The following is a 20,854-nucleotide window of genomic DNA, read 5'->3' on the forward strand; positions in this document are numbered from 1 at the left end:
TGGAGGGGGGAGAGAATGTGACCATTGAGGGAGGGGGGGTGAGAATGTGACCAGTGAGGGAGGGGGGAGAGAATGTGATCTGTGAGGGAGGGGGGGTGAGAATGTGATCAGTGAGGGAGGGGGGAGAGAATGTGACCATTGAGGGAGGGGGGGTGAGAATGTGATCAGTGAGGGAGGGGGAGAGAATGTGATCAGTGAGGGAGGGGGAGAGAATGTGATCAGTGAGGGAGGGGGGAGAGAATGTGATCATTGACCCCCAGCCACCTCCTTCTGCACTCAGGATTTCACTCATCTGGTCCAGATGTTTCATCAGGTTCAATCCTGTTACTTTTCAAGTACTTCCTCCTTAATAATACTAATTTATTTCAGCTATTCTTTTTCACAAGTCCCTTGGTTCTCTCGTATTTCTGTGTGATTTTCTATATTTTACTCTGTGAAGACAGGCACAAAGCAACAGTTTAGCTTTTCTGCCCTTTCCCTATTTTCTCCTTTCCAAATTCTCTTGTCTCTGCCTCTAATGGACCCACCTTTGTCCTTGCTAATCTTTTCCTTCTCACATAGCTAAAGAAGCTTTGAATGTCAGCCTTTGTTGTTTCTCGCTGGCTTGCTTTCATATTCTCTTTTCCCTTTCTTTATCAGTTTCTTGGTCCTCCTTTGCTTGATTATAAATTGCTCCCAGGCCTCTGGATTACCATTTTTTTTGGCAACCTTTTAAGCCGCTTCCTTTGATGGAATGAAATCTTCAACTTCTTTTGTTAGCCACATTTGATTTATCTTTCCTGTTGGGTTTTTGTGTCTTAGAGGGATGTATTTGTTGTCGACCATGTAATAATTCTCTAAAGACTAACCATTGCCAGTCTACCATCAAATCTTTTAATGTATGTTGCCAATCTACCATAGCCAACTTGTCCCTCATGTTTTCATAGCTTATTTTCTTCAGATTTAAGACTCTAGTTTCAGAATGAACTGTATCACTTTCAAATTTAGTATAAAATTTACATATTATGATCACTGTTTCCCAAAGGCTCCTTTCCAGTAAGGTTATTAATTTGCTCTTTCTCATTATATAATACTAAATCTAAAGTTGCTCATGCGCTAGTTGGTTCTTCAACGTACTGCTCCAGAAACCCATCTCGTACACACTCCAGGAATTTATCCTCCCCAGTATTAGTGCTCATTAGGTTTACCCAGTTTGCATATAAACTGACATCGCCCATTATTACTGTATTGCCCATGTAATATGCACTTCTAATTTCATGCCCACTACAGTTTGGTTGACTATAAATAATTTCCACCAATATTTTCTGCCCCTTGCTGTTTTAGTTCCACCCAAACTGATTCTACATCTTGATCCTTCAATCTAAGTTCCTCTCTCACGAATGTGCTCATCTCATCCCTTATTAAGTGCACTACCCCACCTCATTTTCCTTTTTGTCTATCCTTCCTAAATGATGAATATCCTTGAATATTCAGTTCCCAGTCTTGGCCATCCTGTAACTATGTCTCTGTGATGGCAATTAAATCATTCTCATCTATATGTGCCTTCAAATCATCTACCTTGTTGTGAAAGCTCTGTGAATTCAAATAGAGTGCCCTTAACTTAGTCTTTTTTTAATTCTTTCATGGGATGTGGGTGTTGCTGGCAGACCAGCATTTGTTGCCCATCCCTAATTGCCCTTGAACTGAGTTATGAGTTAACCATATTGCTATGGGTTTGTAGTCACGTGTAGGCCAGACCAGGTAAGGACAGTGGATTTCCTTCCCTAAAGGGCATTAGTGAGCCAGATGAGTTTTTAAAACAATCAATGACAGTTTCATTACTGTAACTAGCTTCAGATTCCAGATTTTTATTAATTATTAGCATTTATTAATTAATTGAATTTAAATTCCACCAGTGGCCTTGGTGGGATCTGAACCCATGTTCTCAGCACGTTAGCCTGGGCCTTTGGATTACTAGTCCAGTGATATTACTACTATGCCACACTCTCCCCACATTTTTAACATTATTCTGCATTCTGATCCTATTTGATGCTTTCCTTTGCTTTGTCCGTCTTCTAATTTTGATTCCTACTTTTCTATTATGAAAAGAAGTAAAGGTAAACAGTGTATATGCCCCAGCCATAAACTTCCAAAGTTCTCTTGAATCGGGAACCGTTCCTTTAGATTGGAAAATTAGAATGATTCCAGGGATGGAGGATTTTAGCTCCAAGGTTAGGTTGGAAAAGCTGGGTTTGTTCTCCTTAGAACAAGGGAAATTGAGTGGAGATTTAACAGAAATGTACAAGATTATGACAGGTTTAGAAAAGTTAGACAAGGAAAAACTGTTCTCATTAATTCATGGTACAAGGACTAGGGGACGCAGGTTCAAGGTTTTGGACAAGAGATACAGGGGGAATATGAGGAAGAACTTTTTTACACAGCAGGTGGAACTCACTGCCCACAAGCTGAGATAATCAATGGTGTGAAAAGGAAATTGGATGGCCACTTGAAGGGAATAGACTTGCATGACTATGGGGATTGTGTGGGGGAGTGGGACTGACTGGATAGCTCCGTGGAGAGCTGGCATGGACTCGATGGGCTGAATGGCCTCCTTCTGTGCCCTAATTGCCTCTAATTTCACAACCGCTATTTAAGAAAAATGAGAGAAGGAAACCAGGGAGTTATAGAAGAGTTATCAGCTGTCGTCAGGAAATTCCTGGCATCGATATGTAAGTACAAGGTGACTTAATACCTTGATCAACTGATCAGAGAATGGCACTGTGGATTTGTAAATAGAGGGCTATACCTGACCAACCTGATTAATGTTTGTGATGAGGTGACTAAAGTAGCAGACAGAGGAATGTCTGTGCATGTTCTTTATAGGGTCTTCCGGAAGTTATTTGATAAAGTCCCTCAAAAGAGACTGGCAGCTAAATATGAAGCCATGGAACTGAAGGCAAATTATTGATCTGGTTTGGACATTGGCTGAGTGAGAGGAGACAGAGAGTAGGAATAATGGGCAGGGACTCTATTAGGCAGGATAGGACTGGTGGATGTCCCACAAAGATCTGTGTCGGCCTTCAAATATTCCCTGTGTTTATTAAAGACAGTGGGATAGAAAATCACATATCCAGGTTTGCTGGCGATATTGTAAACAGTGTAGATGGAAGCATAAAATTACAGAGCGATACTGATAGATGAAGTGAACAGGCAAAACTCTGGCAAATGAATTTCCACATAAACAAATGTGAGGTCATGCACTTTGGACCTGAAATGAATAGAATGTTAATGTTTAATTATGTTGTTAAACAGCTGAAGGGCATTGTTTAATTCTTCTTCTTCTTTGGCCTCCTTCTCTCGAGAGACAATGGGTAAGCACCTAGAGGTGGTCAGTGGTTTGTAAAGCAGCGCCTCGAGTGGCTATAAAGGCCAATTCTAGAGTGACAGACTCTTCCACAGGTGCTGCAGATAAAATTGGTTGTCGGGGCTGTTACACAGTTGGCTCTCCCCTTGCGCTTCTGTCTTTTTTCCTGCCAACTACTAAGTCTCTTCGACTCGCCACACTTTAGCCCCGTCTTTATGGCTGCCCGCCAGCTCTGGCGAACGCTGGCAACTGACTCCCACGACTTGTGATCAATGTCACAGGATTTCATGTCGCATTTGCAGACGTCTTTAAAGCGGAGACATGGACGGCCGGTGGGTCTGATACCAGTAGCGAGCTCGCTGTACAATGTATCCTTGGGGATCCTGCCATCTTCCATGCGGCTCACATGGCCAAGCCATCTCAAGCGCTGCTGACTTAGTAGTGTGTATATGCTGGGGCTGTCTCGAGGACTTCTGCATTGGAGATACGGTCCTGCCACCTGATGCCAAGGATTCTCCGGAGGCAGCGAAGATGGAATGAATTGAGACGTCGCTCTTGGCTGACATACGTTGTCCAGGCCTCGCTGCCATAGAGCAAGGTACTGAGGACACAGGCTTGATACACGCGGACTTTTGTGTTCCATGTCAGTGCGCCATTTTCCCACACTCTCTTGGCCAGTCTGGACATAGCAGTGGAAGCCTTTCCCATGCGCTTGTTGATTTATGCATCGAGAGACAGGTTACTGGTGATAGTTGAGCCTAGGTAGGTGAACTCTTGAACCACTTCCAGAGCGTGGTCGCCAATATTGATGGATGGAGCATTTCTGACCTCCTGTCCCGTGTTCGTTTTCTTGAGACTGATGGTGAGGCCAAATTCGTTGCAGGCAGCCGCAAACCTGTCGATGGGACTCTGCAGACACTCTTCAGTGTGAGATGTTAAAGCAGCATCGTCAGCAAAGAGGAGTTCCCTGATGAGGACTTTCCGTACTTTGGACTTCGCTCTTAGTCGGGCAAGGTTGAACAACTTGCCCCCTGATCTTGTGTGGCGGAAACTTCTGAACACTTGAACGCATGTGAGAGCAGCAGGGAGGAGAAAATCCCAAACTGTGTAGGTGCGAGAACACAGCCCTGTTTCACGCCACTCAGGATAGGAAAGGGCTCTGATGAGGTGCCTCTACGCTGAATTGTGCCTTTCATATTGTCATGGATTGAGGTGATGATACTTAGTAGCTTTAGTGGGCATCCAATTGTTTAATTAAGGATTTGAAATGACTATAAAAAGAGCCTGATGGACACAAGTGTCGTTGGTGAACAGAAGGCAGAGATGTGGAATGCTGCAACCTGTGAATAAGTTGACTATTAACAAAAGGATCTGCACCTACTCTCATTCTTCACTTGAATCCATTTAACATAGAACAGCATAAATGTTGAAAAGATAGAGACGCTAGAGGTCCAAAGATACCTGGGAATCCAGGTACACAGATCATTAAAATGTCATGAATAGCGATGGAAAATAATCAAAAAGCCTAATGAAATGCTAGCCTTTATACGTCGAGGACCAGAATACAAGGGGTAGAAGTTATGTTTCAGCTATCCAAAGTTCTGGTTAGACCACACCTGGAGTTACTGTGAGCAGTTTTGGACACTGCACCTCAGGAAGGATACATTGGCCTTGGAGGGAGTGCAGTGCAGCATGATACCTGGACTGCAAGGGTTAAATTAAAAGGACAGATTACACAATCCAGGATTGTAGCCTCTGGAATTCAGAAGGGTAAGGGGTGATGTGATCGACATTTTCAAGATATTTCAGGGAATAGATGGGGTAGATTGGCAGAAACTATTTCCACTGGTTGGGGAGCCGAAGTCCAGAGGACAAAGTCTGAAAATTAGAACCAGGTCTTTCAGCAGTGAAATTAGGGAACACAAATGGTGATAGAAGTTTGGAACTTTCTTTTGCAATTGACAATTGATGCTAGGATCAAATGTTAATTTTAAATCTGAGATTGGTGCACTTTTGTTAGCCAAAGGTATTAAGGAATATGGGACAAAGGTCCTATATGATCAGCCATGATCTCATTGAATGGCAGAACAGGCTCAAAGGGCTGAATGACCTCCTCCTGTTCCTATGTTCCTGTGATCATATTAGTTAGGGAGTCGAAGGGACTGTCTGATCTATTCTAGATCAATATGTCTTCAAGGAAATATTAGATTCTTTGTAACTTAAACATGTTATTTGCTCCAATTAACAAACCACCATATAAACAATCTCTGCCAATTCTATCTGTTTAATACATTGTGGCCTCATGGAATAAATGTTTGTATGAAACAATAGAGTACGCAACAGAAAGAACATTACAAATCAGCATTTTCTGTGGAGCACTTGAACGGACATAACCAGAGAAACTTTATGTCCTATTAACTCAAAGAAATACACAGATGTTTTTTTCAAAAAAGGTCATTCTCGGGATTTGGGTGTCACTGGCCAGGCCAGCATTTATTGCCCATCCCTAATTGCCCTTGAGAAGGTGGTGGTGAGCTGCCTTCTTGAACCGCTGCAGTCCATGTGGGGTAGGTACACCCACAGTGCTGTTAGGAAGGGAGTTCCAGGATTTTGACCCAGTGACAGTGAAGGAACGGCGATATAGATCCAAGTCAGGATGGTGTGTGACTTGGAGGGGAACTTGCAGGTGGTGATGTTCCCATGCATCTGCTGCTCGTCCTTCTAGATGGTAGAGGTTGCGGGTTTGGAAGGTGCTGTCGAAGGAGCCTCGGTGAGTTGCTGCAGTGCATCTTGTAGATGGTACACACTGTGCATCGGTGGTGGAGGGGGTGAATGTTAGTGGATGCGGTGCCAATCAGCGGGCTGCTTTGTCCTGGATGGTGTCGAGCTTCTTGAGTGTGGTTGGAGCTGCACCCATCCAGGCAAGTGGAGAGTATTCCATCACACTCCTGACTTGTGCCTTGTAGATGGTGGACAGGCTTTGGGGAGTCAGGAGGTGAGTTACTTGCCTCAGGATTCCGAGCCTCTGACCTGCTCTTTTAGACACTGCATTTATATGGCTGGTCCAGTTAATTTTCTGGTCAATGGTAACCCCTAGGATGTAAAGGATGTAAATGCATTGGGGACAGTACAGAGAAGGTTTACTAGACTAATACCTGGAATGGGTGGGCTGTCTTATGAGGAACGATTGGACAGGCTAGGCTTATATCCACTGGAGTTTAGAAGAGTAAGAGATGACTTGTTTGAAGCATATAAGATCCTGAGGGTTTTGACAGGGTGGATGTGAAAAGGATGTTTGCCCTTGTGGGAGAATCTCGAACTAGGGGTCACTGTTTAAAAATAAGGGGTTGCCTATTTCAGACAGAGATGAGGAGAATTTTTTTCCCTCAGAGGGTTGTGAGTCTTTGGAATTCTCTTCCTCAGAAGGCAGTGGAAGCAGAGTCTTTGAATATTTTCAAGGCAGAGGTAGATAGATTCTTGATAAGCAAGGGGGTGAATGGTTATCAGGAGTAGGTGGGAATGTGGAGTGATCAGTTCAGCCATGAACTTATTGAATGGCAGAGCAGGCTCGAGGGGCCGAGTGGCCTACTCCTGCTCCTAATTCGTATGTAGGATATTGATGGTGGGGATTATGCATTGATAATTCAATCAGTGGAGGGGGCGGGGGGGCGGTTGGGAGTGGTTAGTGGTTGGTATCCTCCCATCTATAAAAGATGATGGACACACAGTAAACAATCTATTTCAGTGGAGTGTCTTCTCTTGGTGCACCTTTGCTGATGGCTGTGAAGGCCAATCCTTGAGAGGCAGGTTCTGCCATAAGTGCCTCACATGAAGCTGCCAAGTGAGGCTGTGAGTTGTTGTTTTTGATGCTGGTGTCTGTTGCCAAGCTGCTCGAGGAACTGGCCATCGTGGTAGGGCACACCAGTTCACAGGATATGTCGCCATTTCCCTCTTTCACCAGTTAGTGACTCCCAGGTGCAATAGTCGTCATTTAGGGCCTTCATGTCACACTTGCAAGAGTCCTTGAGGCGGAGCTTTGTGCGCCTGATTGGTCATCTGGCCTCAGCTACCTCACCATACAGAAGATCCTTGAGTATTCGACCATCTTCCATCCTCGGGATGTAACCGATCCACCGAAGTTCACTGATCACATTCTCACCCCCTCCCTCACTGATCACATTCTCACCTCCCCCCTCCCTCACTGATCACATTCTCACCCATCTCCCTCACTGATCACATTCTCACCCCCTCCCTCACTGATCACATTCTCACCTCCCCCCTCCCTCACTGAACACATTCTCACCCACTCCCTCACTGATCACATTCTCACCCCCTCCCTCACTGATCACATTCTCACCTCCCCCCTCCCTCACTGATCACATTCTCACCCATCTCCCTCACTGATCACATTCTCACCTCCCCCCTCACTCACTGATCACATTCTCACCCATCTCCCTCACTGATCACATTCTAACCCCCCTCCCTCACTGATCACATTCTCACCCATCTCCCTCACTGATCACATTCTCACCCATCTCCCTCACTGATCACATTCTCACCCCCTCCCTCACTGATCACATTCTCACCCCCTCCCTCACTGATCACATTCTAACCCCCCTCCCTCACTGATCACATTCTCACCCATCTCCCTCACTGATCACATTCTCACCCCCTCCCTCACTGATCACATTCTAACCCCCCTCCCTCACTGATCACATTCTCACCCATCTCCCTCACTGATCACATTCCCACCCATCTCCCTCACTGATCACATTCTCACCCCCTCCCTCACTGATCACATTCTCACCCCCTCCCTCACTGATCACATTCTAACCCCCCTCCCTCACTGATCACATTCTCACCCCCTCCCTCACTGATCACATTCTCTCCCCCCTCCCTCACTGATCACATTCTCATCCCCCCTCCCTCACTGATCACATTCTCACCCCCTCCCTCACTGATCACATTCTCACCCCCCTCCCTCACTGATCACATGCTCACCCCCCCCTCACTGATCACATTCTCACCCCCCTCCCTCACTGATCACATGCTCACCCCCCCCTCACTGATCACATTCTCACCTCCCCCTCTCTCACTGATCACATTCTCACCCCCTCCCTCACTGATCACATTATCTCCCCCTCCCTCACTGATGACATTCTCACCCCCTCCCTCACTGATCACATTCTCACCTCCCCCCTCCCTCACTGATCACATTCTCACCCCCTCCCTCACTGATCACATTCTCACCCCCCTCCCTCACTGATCACATTCTCTCCCATCTCACTCACTGATCACATTCTCACCTCCCCCCTCCCTCACTGATCACATTCTCACCCCCTCCCTCACTGATCACATTCTCTCCCCCCCTCCCACACTGATCACATTCTCACCCCCCTCCCTCACTGATCACATTCTCACCCCCCTCCCTCACTGATCACATTCTCACCCCCCTCCCTCACTGATCACATTCTCTCGCCCCTCCCTCACTGATCACATTCTCACCCCCTCCCACACTAATCACATTCTCACCCCCTCCCTCACTGATCACATTCTCTCGCCCCTCCCTCACTGATCACATTCTCACCCCCTCCCTCACTGATCACATTCTCACCCATCTCCCTCACGAATCACATTCTCACCTCCCCCCTCCCTCACTGATCACAATCTCACCCCCTCCTTCACGGATCACATTCTCACCCCCTCCCTCACTAATCACATTCTCTCGCCCCTCCCTCACTGATCACATTCTCACCCCCTCCCTCACTGATCACATTCTCACCCATCTCCCTCACGAATCACATTCTCACCTCCCCCCTCCCTCACTGATCACAATCTCACCCCCTCCCTCACTAATCACATTCTCTCCCCCCTCCCTCACTGATCACAATCTCACCCCCTCCCTCACTGATCACCTTCTCACTTCCCCCCTCCCTCACTGATCACATTCTCACCCCCTCCCTCACTGATCACAATCTCACCCCCTCCCTCACTGATCACATTCTCACCTCCCCCCTCCCTCACTGATCACATTCTCACCCCCTCCCTCACTGATCACATTCTCACCCCCTCCCTCACTAATCACATTCTCTCGCCCCTCCCTCACTGATCACATTATCACCCCCTCCCTCACGGATCACATTCTCACGCATCTCCCTCACGAATCACATTCTCACCTCCCCCCTCCCTCACTGATCACAATCTCACACCCTCCCTCACTGATCACATTCTCACCTCCCCCCTCCCTCACTGATCACATTCTCACCCCCTCCCTCACTGATCACAATCTCACCCCCTCCCTCACTAATCACATTCTCTCGCCCCTCCCTCACTGATCACATTATCACCCCCTCCCTCACGGATCACATTCTCACCCATCTCCCTCACGAATCACATTCTCACCTCCCCCCTCCCTCACTGATCACAATCTCACCCCCTCCCTCACTTATCACATTCTCACCTCCCCCCTCCCTCACTGATCACATTCTCACCTCCCCCCTCCCTCACTGATCACATTCTCACCCCCTCCCACACTGATCACATTTTCACCCCCCTTGCTCACTAATCACATTCTCTCCCCCCTCCCTCACTGATCACATTCTCACCCCCTCCCTCACTGATCACATTCTCACCCCCTCACTCACTGATCACATTCTCACCTCCCCCCTCCCTCACTGATCACATTCTCACCCATCTCCCTCACTGATCACATTCTCACCTCCCCCCTCCCTCACTGATCACATTCTCACCCATCTCCCTCACTGATCACATTCTCACCCATCTCCCTCACTGATCACATTCTCACCCCCTCCCTCACTGATCACATTCTCACCCATCTGCCTCACTGATCACATTCTCACCCATCTCCCTCACTGATCACATTCTCACCCCCTCCCTCACTGATCACAATCTCACCCCCTCCCTCACTGATCACATTCTCACCTCCCCACTCCCTCACTGATCACATTCTCACCCCCTCCCTCACTGATCACATTCTCACCTCCCCCCTCCCTCACTGATCACATTCTCACCCCCTCCCTCACTGATCACATTCTCACCCATCTCCCTCACTGATCACATTCTCACCAATCTCCCTCACTGATCACATTCTCACCCCCTCCTTCACTGATCACATTCTCTCCCATCTCACTCACTGATCACATTCTCACCTCCCCCCTCCCTCACTGATCACATTCTCACCCCCTCCCTCACTGATCACATTCTCACCCCCTCCCTCACTGATCACATTCTCACCCATCTCCCTCACTGATCACATTCTCACCCCCTACCTCACTGATAACATTCTCTCCCATCTCCCTCACTGATCACATTCTCACCCCCTCCCTCACTGATCACATTCTCACCTCCCCCCTCCCTCACTGATCACATTCTCACCCCCTCCCTCACTGATCACATTCTCACCTCCCCCCTCCCTCACTGATCACAATCTCACCCCCTCCCTCACTGATCACATTCTCACCCATCTCCCTCACTGATCACATTCTCACCTCCCCCCTCCCTCACTGATCACATTCTCACCCCCTCCCTCACTGATCACATTCTCACCCCCCTCCCTCACTGATCACATTCTCACCTCCCCCCTCCCTCACTGATCACATTCTCACCCCCTCCCTCACTGATCACATTCTCACCTCCCCCCTCCCTCACTGATCACAATCTCACCCCCTCCCTCACTGATGACATTCTCACCCATCTCCCTCACTGATCACATTCTCACCTCCCCCCTCCCTCACTGATCACATTCTCACCCCCTCCCTCACTGATCACATTCTCTCCCCCCTCACTCACTGATCACATTCTCACCTCCCCCCTCCCTCACTGATCACATTCTCACCCCCACCCTCACTGATCACATTCTCACCTCCCCCCTCTCTCACTGATCACATTCTCACCCCCTCCCTCACTGATCACATTCTCACCCCCCTCCCTCAGCGATCACATTCTCTCGCCCCTCCCTCACTGATCACATTCTCACCCCCTCCCTCACTGATCACATTCTCACCCATCTCCCTCACGAATCACATTCTCACCTCCCCCCTCCCTCACTGATCACATTCTCACCTCCCCCCTCCCTCACTGATCACATTCTCACCCCCTCCCTCACTGATCACATTCTCACCCCCCTCCCTCAGTGATCACATTCTCTCGCCCCTCCCTCACTGATCACATTCTCACCCCCTCTCTCACTGATCACATTCTCACACATCTCCCTCACGAATCACATTCTCACCTCCCCCCTCCCTCACTGATCACATTCTCACCTCCCCCCTCCCTCACTGATCACATTCTCACCCCCTCCCTCACTGATCACATTCTCACCCCCCTCCCTCACTAATCACATTCTCTCGCCCTCCCTCACTGATCACATTCTCTCGCCCCTCCCTCACTGATCACATTCTCACCTCCCCCCTCCCTCACTGATCACATTCTCACCCACTCCCTCACTGATCACATTCTCACCCCCCTCCCTCACTAATCACATTCTCTCGCCCCTCCCTCACTGATCACATTCTCTCCCCCTTCCCTCACTGATCACATTCTCACCCCCTCTCTCACTGATCACATTCTCACCTCCCCCCTCCCTCACTGATCACATTCTCACCCCCTCCCTCACTAATCACATTCTCTCACCCCTCCCTCACTGATCACATTCTCTCGCCCCTCCCTCACTGATCACATTCTCACCCCCCTCCCTCACTAATCACATTCTCTCCCCCCTCCCTCACTGATTACATTCTCTCCCCCCTCCATCACTGATCACATTCTCTCCCCCCTCCCTCACTAATCACTATCTCACCCCCCCTCCCTCACTGATCACATTCTCACCCCCTCCCTCACTGATCACATTATCACCCCCCTCCCTCACTGATCACATTCTCACCCCCTCCCTCACTGATCACATTCTCACCCCCCACCCTCACTAATCACATTCTCACCCCCCCTCCCTCACTGATCACATTCTCACCCCCCTCCCTCACTGATCACATTCTCTCCCCCCTCCATCACTAATCACATTCTCTCCCCCCTCCCTGACTGATCACATTCTCACCCCCTCCCTCACTGATCAGATTCTCTCGCCCCTCCCTCACTGATCACATTCTCACCCCCTCCCTCACTGATCACATTCTCACCCATCTCCCTCACGAATCACATTCTCACCTCCCCCCTCCCTCACTGATCACAATCTCACCCCCTCCCTCACTAATCACATTCTCTCGCCCTCCCTCACTGATCACATTCTCACCCCCCTCCCTCACTGATCACATTCTCACCCCCTCCCTCACTGATCACATTCTCTCGCCCCTCCCTCACTGATCACATTCTCACCCCCTCGCTCACTGATCACATTCTCACCCATCTCCCTCACGAATCACATTCTCACCTCCCCCCTCCCTCACTGATCACAATCTCACCCCCTCCCTCACTGATCACATTCTCACCTGCCCCCTCCCTCACTGATCACATTCTCACCCCCTCCCTCACTGATCACATTCTCACCTCCCCCCTCCCTCACTGATCACATTCTCACCCCCTCCCACACTGATCACATTCTCACCCCCCTTGCTCACTAATCACATTCTCTCCCCCCTCCCTCACTGATCACATTCTCTCCCCCCTCCCTCACTGATCACATTCTCACCCCCTCCCTCACTGATCACATTCTCACCTCCCCCCTCCCTCACTGATCACATTCTCACCTCCCCCCTCCCTCACTGATCACATTCTCACCCCCTCCCTCACTGATCACATTCTCACCTCCCCCCTCCCTCACTGATCACATTCTCACCCCCTCCCTCACTGATCACATTCTCTCCCCCTCCCTCACTGATCACATTCTCTCCCCCCTCCCTCACTGATCGCATTCTCTCCCCCCTCCCTCACTGATCACATTCTCTCGCCCCTCCCTCACTGATCACATTCTCACCCGCTCCCTCACTGATCACATTCTCACCCCCTCCCTCACTGATCACATTCTCACCTCCCCCCTCCCTCACTGATCACATTCTCACCCCCTCCCTCACTGATCACATTCTCTCCCCCCTCCCTCACTAATCACATTCTCTCCCCCTCCCTCACTGATCACATTCTCTCCCCCCTCCCTCACTAATCACATTCTCTCCCCCCTCCCTCACTGATCACATTCTCACCCCCCTCCCTCACTGATCACATTCTCTTGCCCCTCCCTCACTGATCACATTCTCACCCCCTCCCTCACTGATCACATTCTCACCTCCCCCCTCCCTCACTGATCACATTCTCACCCCCTCCCTCACTGATCACATTCTCTCCCCCCTCCCTCACTAATCACATTCTCTCCCCCCTCCCTCACTGATCACATTCTCTCCCCCCTCCCTCACTAATCACATTCTCTCCCCCCTCCCTCACTGATCACATTCTCACCCCCCTCTCTCACTGATCACATTCTCTCGCCCCTCCCTCACTGATCACATTCTCACCCCCCTCTCTCACTGATCACATTCTCTCGCCCCTCCCTCACTGATCAAATTCTCGCCCCCCCTCCCTCACTGATCACATTCTCTCCCCCCTCCCTCACTGATCACATTCTCATCCCCTCCCTCACTGATCACATTCTCACCCCCTCTCTCACTGATCAAAATCTCGCCCCCCCTCCCTCACTGATCACATTCTCACCCCCTCTCTCACTGATCAAAATCTCGCCCCCCCTCCCTCACTGATCACATTCTCTCCCCCCTCCCTCACTGATCACATTCTCATCCCCTCCCTCACTGATCAAATTCTCGCCCCCCTCCCTCACTGATCACATTCTCTCCCCCCTCCCTCACTGATCACATTCTCATCCCCTCCCTCACTGATCACATTCTCACCCCCCTCCCTCACTGATCACATTCTCTCCCCCCTCCATCACTGATCACATTCTCTTGGCCCTCCCTCACTGATCACAATCTCACCCCCTCCCTCACTGATCACATTCTCTCGCCCCTCCCTCACTGATCACATTCTCAGCCCCCTCCCTCACTGATCACAATCTCACCCCCTCCCTCACTGATCACATTCTCTCCCCCCTCCATCACTGATCACATTCTCACCCCCTCCCTCACTGATCACATTCTCACCCCCCTCCCTCACTAATCACATTCTCTCGCCCTCCCTCACTGATCACATTCTCTCGCCCCTCCCTCACTGATCACATTCTCACCTCCCCCCTCCCTCACTGATCACATTCTCACCCCCCTCCCTCACTAATCACATTCTCTCGCCCCTCCCTCACTGATCACATTCTCACCCCCTCCCTCACTGATCACATTCTCTCGCCCCTCCCTCACTGATCACATTCTCAGCCCCCTCCCTCACTGATCACAATCTCACCCCCTCCCTCACTGATCACATTCTCTCCCCCCTCCATCACTGATCACATTCTCACCCCCTCCCTCACTGATCACATTCTCACCCCCTCCCTCACTGATCACATTCTCACCCCCCTCCCTCACTAATCACATTCTCTCGCCCTCCCTCACTGATCACATTCTCTCGCCCCTCCCTCACTGATCACATTCTCACCCCCCTCCCTCACTAATCACATTCTCTCGCCCCTCCCTCACTGATCACATTCTCACCCCCTCCCTCACTAATCACATTCTCTCGCCCTCCCTCACTGATCACATTCTCTCGCCCCTCCCTCACTGATCACATTCTCACCCCCTCCCTCACTAATCACATTCTCTCGCCCCTCCCTCACTGATCACATTCTCACCCCCTCCCTCACTAATCACATTCTCTCGCCCTCCCTCACTAATCACATTCTCTCGCCCTCCCTCACTAATCACATTCTATCCCCCCTCCCTCACTAATCACATTCTCTCGCCCCTCCCTCACTGATCACATTCTCTCCCCCCTCCCTCACTGATCACATTCTCACCCCCTCCCTCACTGATCACATTCTCACCTCCCCCCTCCCTCACTGATCACATTCTCACCTCCCCCCTCCCTCACTGATCACATTCTCTCCCCCCTCCCTCACTAATCACATTCTCACCCCCCTCCCTCACTGATCACATTCTCACCCCCTCCCTCACTGATCACATTCTCACCTCCCCCCTCCCTCACTGATCACATTCTCTCCCCCCTCCCTCACTAATCACATTCTCACCCCCCTCCCTCACTGATCACATTCTCACCCCCTCCCTCACTGATCACATTCTCTCCCCCCTCCCTCACTGATCACATTCTCTCGCCCCTCCCTCACTGATCACATTCTCACCCCACCCCCTCACTAATCACATTCTCTCCCCCCTCCCTCACTGATCACATTCTCTCGCCCCTCCCTCACTGATCACATTCTCACCCCCCTCCCTCACTAATCACATTCTCTCCCCCCTCCCTCACTGATCACATTCTCTCGCCCCTCCCTCACTGATCACATTCTCACCCCCTCCCTCACTGATCACATTCTCACCCCCTCCCTCACTGATTACATTCTCTCGCCCCTCCCTCACTGATCACATTCTCACCCCCTCCCTCACTGATCACATTATCACCCCCCTCCCTCACTGATCACATTCTCACCCCCTCCCTCACTGATCACATTCTCACCCCCCCTCCCTCACTGATCACATTCTCACCCCCTCCCTCACTGATCACATTCTCTCCCCCCTCCCTCGCTGATCACATTCTCACCTCCCCCCTCCCTCACTGATCACATTCTCACCCCCCTCCCTCACTGATCACATTCTCACCCCCTCCCTCACTGATCACATTCTCTCCCCCCTCCCTCACTGATCACATTCTCACCCCCTCCCTCACTGATCACATTCTCACCCCCCCTCCCTCACTGATCACATTCTCCCCCCCCTCCCTCACTGATCACATTCTCTCCCCCCCTCACTGATCACATTCTCTCCCCCCTCCCTCACTGATCACATTCTCACCCCCTCCCTCACTGATCACATTCTCTCCCCCCTCCCTCACTGATCACATTCTCTCCCCCCTCCCTCACTGATCACATTCTCACCCCCTCCCTCACTGATCACATTCTCTCCCCCCTCCCTGACTGATCACATTCTCACCCCCTCCCTCACTGATCACATTCTCTCGCCCCTCCCTCACGAATCACATTCTCACCTCCCCCCTCCCTCACTGATCACATTCTCACCCCCTCCCACACTGATCACATTCTCACCCCCCTCCCTCACTGATCACATTCTCTCCCCCCTCCCTCACTGATCACATTCTCTCCCCCCTCCCTCACTGATCACATTCTCACCCCCTCCCTCACTGATCACATTCTCACCTCCCCCCTCCCTCACTGATCACATTCTCACCCCCTCCCTCACTGATCACATTCTCACCTCCCCCCTCCCTCACTGATCACATTCTCACCCCCTCCCTCACTGATCACATTCTCTCCCCCCTCCCTCACTGATCACATTCTCTCCCCCCTCCCTCACTGATCACATTCTCTCGCCCCTCCCTCACTGATCACATTCTCACCCGCTCCCTCACTGATCACATTCTCACCCCCTCCCTCACTGATCACATTCTCACCTCCCCCCTCCCTTACTGATCACATTCTCACCCCCTCCCTCACTGATCACATTCTCTCCCCCCTCCCTCACTAATCACATTCTCTCCCCCTCCCTCACTGATCACATTCTCACCCCCTCCCTCACTGATCACATTCTCTCCCCCCTCCCTCACTAATCACATTCTCTCCCCCTCCCTCACTGATCACATTCTCACCTCCCCCCTCCCTCACTAATCACATTCTCTCCCCCCTCCCTCACTGATCACATTCTCTCCCCCCTCCCTCACTAATCACATTCTCTCCCCCTCCCTCACTGATCACATTCTCACCTCCCCCCTCCCTCACTAATCACATTCTCTCCCCCCTCCCTCACTGATCACATTCTCACCCCCCCCCTCTCTCCCTGATCACATTCTCACCCCCCCTCCCTCACTGATCACATTCTCAACCCCCTCCCTCACTGATCACATTCTCTCGCCCCTCCCTCACTGATCACATTCTCACCCCCTCCCTCACTGATCACATTCTCACCTCCCCCCTCCCTCACTAATCACATTCTCTCCCCCCTCCCTCACTGATCACATTCTCTCCCCCCTCCCACACTAACACATTCTCACCCCCTCCCTCACTGATCACATTCTCTCCCCCCCTCCCTCACTGATCACATTCTCTCCCCCCTCCCTCACTAATCACATTCTCTCCCCCCTCCCTCACTGATCACATTCTCACCCCCCTCTCTCACTGATCACATTCTCTCGCCCCTCCCTCACTGATCACATTCTCACCCCCTCCCTCACTGATCACCTTCTCACCCCCCTCCCGCACTGATCACATTCTCACCCCCCTCCCTCACTGATCACATTCTCTCGCCCCCACCTCACTGATCACATTCTCACCCCCTCCCTCACTGATCACCTTCTCACCCCCCTCCCACACTGATCACATTCTCGCCCCCCTCCATCACTGTTCACATTCTCTCGCCCCCACCTCACTGATCACATTCTCACCCCCTCTCTCACTGATCAAATTCTCTCCCCCCTCCCTCACTGATCACATTCTCATCCCCTCCCTCACTGATCACATTCTCACCCCCTCTCTCACTGATCAAATTCTCGCCCCCTCCCTCACTGATCACATTCTCTCCCCCCTCCCTCACTGATCACATTCTCATCCCCTCCCTCACTGATCACATTCTCTCCCCCCTCCATCACTGATCACATTCTCTCGGCCCTCCCTCACTGATCACAATCTCACCCCCTCCCTCACTGAATACATTCTCTCGCCCCTCCCTCACTGATCACATTCTCAGCCCCCTCCCTCACTGATCACAATCTCACCCCCTCCCTCACTGATCACATTCTCTCCCCCCTCCCTCACTGATCACATTCTCACCCCCTCCATCACTGATCACATTCTCTTCCCCCCTACCTCACTGATCACATTCTCTCCCCCCCTCCCTCACTGATCACATTCTCACCCCCCCTCCCTCACTGATCACATTCTCAGCCCCCTCTCTCCCTGATCACATTCTCACCCCCCCTCCCTCACTGATCACATTCTCACCCATCTCCCTCACTGATCACAATCTCACCCCCTCCCTCACTGATCACATTCTCACCCATCTCCCTCACTGATCACATTCTCACCCCCTCCCTCACTGATCACAATCTCACCCCCTCGCTCACTGATCACATTCTCACCCCCCCTCCCTCACTGATCACATTCTCAGCCCCCTCCCTCACTGATCACATTCTCACCCATCTCCCTCACTGATCACAATCTCACCCCCTCCCTCACTGATCACATTCTCACCCATCTCCCTCACTGATCACATTCTCACACCCCCTCCCTCACTGATCGCATTCTCACCCCCTCCCTCACTGATCACAATCTCACCTCCCTCCCTCACTGATCACATTATCACCCCCTCCCTCACTGATCACATTCTCACCCCCCCTCCCTCACTGATCACATTCTCACCCCCCCTCCCTCACTGATCGCATTCTCACCCCCTCCCTCACTGATCACATTCTCACCCCCTCCCTCACTGATCACATTCTCACCTCCCCCCTCCCTCACTGATCGCATTCTCACCCCCTCCCTCACTGATCACAATCTCACCCCCTCCCTCACTGATCACATTCTCACCTCCCCCCTCCCTCACTGATCGCATTCTCACCCCCTCCCTCACTGATCACATTCTCACCCCCTCCCTCACTGATCGCATTCTCACCCCCTCCCTCACTGATCACATTCTCACCCCCTCCCTCACTGATCACATTCTCACCCCCCCTCCCTCACTGATCACATTCTCACCCCCCCTCCCTCACTGATCGCATTCTCACCCCCTCCCTCACTGATCACATTCTCACCCCCTCCCTCACTGATCACATTCTCACCTCCCCCCTCCCTCACTGATCGCATTCTCACCCCCTCCCTCACTGATCACAATCTCACCTCCCTCCCTCACTGATCACATTATCACCCCCTCCCTCACTGATCACATTCTCACCCCCCCTCCCTCACTGATCACATTCTCACCCCCCCTCCCTCACTGATCACATTCTCACCCCCTCCCTCACTGATCACATTCTCACCCCCCCTCCCTCACTGATCACATTCTCACCCCCCCTCCCTCACTGATCACATTCTCACCCCCTCCCTCACTGATCACATTCTCACCTCCCCCCTCCCTCACTGATCACATTCTCACCCCCTCCCTCACTGATCACATTCTCACCCCCTCCCTCACTGATCACAATCTCACCCCCTCCCTCACTGATCACATTCTCACCCCCTCCCTCACTGATCACAATCTCACCCCCTCCCTCACTGATCACATTCTCACCCAACTCCCTCACTGATCACATTCTCACCCCCCCTCCCTCACTGATCACATTCTCACCCCCTCCCTCACTGATCACAATCTCACCTCCCTCCCTCAATGATCACATTCTCACCTCCCCACTCCCTCACTGATCACATTCTCACCCCCTCCCTCACTGATCACAATCTCACCCCCTCCCTCACTGATCACATTCTCACCCCCCTCCCACACTGATCACATTCTCACCCCCTCCCTCACTGATCACAATCTCACCCCCTCCCTCACTGATCACATTCTCACCCATCTCCCTCACTGATCACATTCTCACCCCCTCCCTCACTGATCACAATCTCACCCCTCCCTCACTGATCACATTCTCACCCCCCCTCCCTCACTGATCACATTCTCACCCCCCCTCCCTCACTGATCACATTCTCACCCCCCCTCCCTCACTGATCACATTCTCACCACCCCACTCCCTCACTGATCACATTCTCACCCCCTCCCACACTGATGACATTCTCACCTCCCCCCTCCCTCACTGATCACATTCTCACCCCCTCCCTCACTGATCACATTCTTACCCCCTCCCACACTGATGACATTCTCACCTCCCCCCTCCCTCACTGATCACATTCTCACCCCCTCCCTCACTGATCACATTCTCACCCCCTCCCTCACTGATCACATTCTCACCCCCCCTCCCTCACTGATCACATTCTCACCCCCTCCCTCTGATCACAATCTCACCTCCCTCCCTCACTGATCACATTCTCACCTCCCTCCCTCACTGATCACATTCTCACCTCCCCACTCCCTCACTGATCACATTCTCACCCCCTCCCACACTGATCACATTCTCACCTCCCCCCTCCCTCACTGATCACATTCTCACCCATCTCCCTCACTGATCACAATCTCACCTCCCTCCCTCACTGATCACATTCTCACCTCCCCACTCCCTCACTGATCACATTCTCACCCCCTCCCACACTGATCACATTCTCTCCCCCCTCCCTCACTGATCACATTCTCACCCATCTCCCTCACTGATCACATTCTCACCCCCTCCCTCACTGATCACATTCTCACCCATCTCCCTCACTGATCACATTCTCACCCCCTCCCACACTGATCACATTCTCTCCCCCCTCCCTCA

This window comes from Heterodontus francisci, chromosome 29 (genome assembly GCF_036365525.1).
Source record: "Heterodontus francisci isolate sHetFra1 chromosome 29, sHetFra1.hap1, whole genome shotgun sequence".
NCBI lineage: Eukaryota > Metazoa > Chordata > Chondrichthyes > Heterodontiformes > Heterodontidae > Heterodontus > Heterodontus francisci.